We start from the raw sequence: 3,103 nt of genomic DNA on the forward strand, positions 1-3,103 counted from the left end.
GTTGGTTGAGCTGCTGGGGTAGGACCCTGGGTGGACCCCAGGGTAAAGGGAATGCAGCCAAAGCTTCAGGGAACCTTCACCCTCCAGGAGCTGCGCTCTGGGACAGACAGCACCCTGAAGAATGAGGGCTGCCTGGGGGCAGCAGGAAGGCGTCCAGGCAGAGAGCCGGGGCAGAGGCCCTGTGGCAGGGTGCTCCGCAGAAATCCTTTCCTGATGCCCGCCTATGCTGGGAGGCCCGGAGTCGCCACCCCTGCATTCCCTGTCTCCTGTGACCCCACCCCGAGCCTGCCCTCAGCCAGGCCCCAAGACCCCCTGTGCCTGGGCCCTGGGAGAGCTAGGACCCAGCCTTGTTGCCCATGAGGAGGAGGTGGCTCACTGAGCCAGTGGTGCTCATGGCAGTGAGCCACGGTGCAAACTGCAGCTGGCTTCTGAGGAAAAACTGTTTAAGGACATACCTTTCTCCATTTAGGAGACAGTGGAGAGCATCAAAAACATCTTAAAAAGGAAAACCCTCATCTACCATTTCTGCCAGAACTTTGTGCTTTCTGACACACATGTTAATTAAATGGCAGGCAAACCATCCTTCCATCAAACCCTCCACGGACTTCCCAGAATGTCCTCCAAAGCCACCAGCAGCTTCTCGCAGAAGGCGCCCTAAAACTTTGAATCCCAGCCTGGACCACGGCACCCGCCACAACGGAGTTTGTCTGCCAGGGGGACGGCTTCTTCTGTGCAGGCCCCTCCACGTCTCCAGGCCTGTGTCTCCCACTCCCTTTCCTGTCTGTCTTGGTCAACGTGGGCTGCCGTGACAGAAGACCACAGACTGGAGGCTTAAACCACAGGAAACGTGTTTCTTACTGCTGTGGAGAATGGGAAGTAGAGATGGGGGTACTGGCATGTTTGGTTCTGGTGAGGGCCTCTCCCCCCACCACTCCCTGAGGAAACAGGGTCTAAAGTCTAGCCATACTTATGGGTAGAACTGTCCCCCCAAAATTCTATGTTGACATTCCAACCCCCAGCACCTCAGAATGTGACTCGTTTGGAGACAGTCTTTACGGAGAAAGTCAGGTTAAGGTGCGGTCACGAGGGCGGGCCTCACCCCAGCACGAGGCGCCCTTACGGAAAGGGGATCTGGAGACAGGCACGCAGGGAGAGGCCGTGCGAAGATGAAGGCCGAGGTCAGGGCGGTGCTTTCTCAAGCCAAGGATCATCGAGGGCTGCCAGCCGCCACGGGGAGCTGGGGAGAGGATGGGACCGGTGCTGCCTGGCAGCCTCGGAGGAGCCAGCCATGCAACCGGATCCTAGACCTCTTCACTCTGAGCGTGTCCATGAGTAACTGTGGAAGCATGGTGGGTATTGATTCTGGGGCTTAAACACATTCAGCAAGCTGGTGTATTTGCAGATGCAGGATCTCTGAGCAAGGGGGCTGGCCGGTGCATGTCACATGTGCCTAGACCCTCCATGCAGCGGCTCTTAGGGGTCCTAGTTTTCCCGCCATCCGACTGACCAAGCCTTCCCTTCCACGAGGCGTATGTCCTGTTTAAGCACCTGCCTCCCCTGAGGTCTTAAAGAGGTTTCCCTATTGGGAGGGGAGTCTTTTTACGTTTTACATTTACTAAATCTGTGAGCCAGCCACGACTGATCTGGGGGTGTCATGTGAGGTGGGTCCAGCTGCTTGTTGGGGGTGCTTTCCCCACAGCTCTGGGAACCTCTGCCACAAGGCAGAGAACCAAGTAAGCACAGGGCTGGAGCTTGCACAGGTTTCGGGCAGCCTGAAGCCAATGGGGATGTCTTTTTTTTTTTTAGACGGAGTCTTGCTCTTGTTGCCCAGGCTGGAGTGCAGTGGTGCAATCTCCGCTCACTGCAACCTCCGCCTCCCAGGTTCAAGCGATTCTCCTGCCTCAGCCTCCCGAGTAGCTGGGATTACAGGCACGTGCCTCCACGCCTGGCTAATTTTGTATTTTTAGTAGAGACAGGGTTTCTCCATGTTGGTCAGGCTAGTCTCGAACTCCTGACCTCGTGATCCGCCTGCCTCGGCCTTCCAAAGTGTTGGCATTACAGGCGTGAGCCACCACGCCCGGTCTGCATTTCTTCTTAAATAGATCCCCATCAGCAGTTGGGAGTTCGAGACCAGCCTCGCCAACATGGAGAAACCCCGTCTCTGCTAAAAATACAAAAATTAGCCAGGCATGGTGGCAAGTGCCTGTAATCCCAGCTACTTGGGAGGCTGAGGCAGGAGAATCACTTGAACCCGGGAGGCGGAGGTTGCAGTGAGCCGAGATCGTGCCACTGCTCTCCAGCCTGGGCAACAAGAGCGAAACTCCATCTCAAAAAAAAAAAAAAAAAAAGACAGAAAAATGAAAAAAGAAGAAGAAATGCAAAATAACTATTATAAAATTAGATGCCGGCCGGGCACAGTGGCTCACGCTTGTAATCCCAACAGTTTGGGAGGCCGAGGCAGGCGGATGGCCTGAGGTCAGGAGTTGGAGACTAGCCTGGCCAACATGGCTAAACCCCGTCTCTACTAAAAATATAAAAATTAGCCAGGCGTGGTGGTGTGTGCCTGTAATTCCAGCTGCTCGGGAGGCTGAGACAGAAGAAACACTTGAACCCAGAAGGCGGAGGATGCAGTGAGCTGAGATTGCACCACTGCACTCCAGCCTGGGTAACAGAGCAAGACCTCCAACTCAAAAAAAGAAAAAAATAAGGCTGGGCGTGGTGGCTCACACCTGTAATCCCAGCACTTTGGGAGGCTGAGGCAGGCGAATCACAAGGTCAGGAGTTCGAGACCAGCGTGGCCAACATGGTGAAACCGCGTCTCTACTAAAAATACAAAAAATTAGTTGGGCGTGCTGGTGGGCGCCTGTAATCCCAGCTACTTGGGAGGCTGAGGCAGGAGAATTGCTTGAACCCGGGAGGTGGAGGTTGCAGTGAGCCAAGATCGTGCCACTGCACTCCAGCCTGGAGGACAGTGCGAGACTCTGTCTCAAAAATAAATAAATAAATAAAAAGAATAAAATAAAATTAGATGCAAGAAGAAATAATAAATTAAGCATTTCTTAAAACTTGAGTAATAGCACAAGCACCACAAAATCCAGAAAAT

This window comes from Gorilla gorilla, chromosome 3 (assembly GCF_029281585.2).
Source record: "Gorilla gorilla gorilla isolate KB3781 chromosome 3, NHGRI_mGorGor1-v2.1_pri, whole genome shotgun sequence".
Classification (NCBI taxonomy): domain Eukaryota; kingdom Metazoa; phylum Chordata; class Mammalia; order Primates; family Hominidae; genus Gorilla; species Gorilla gorilla.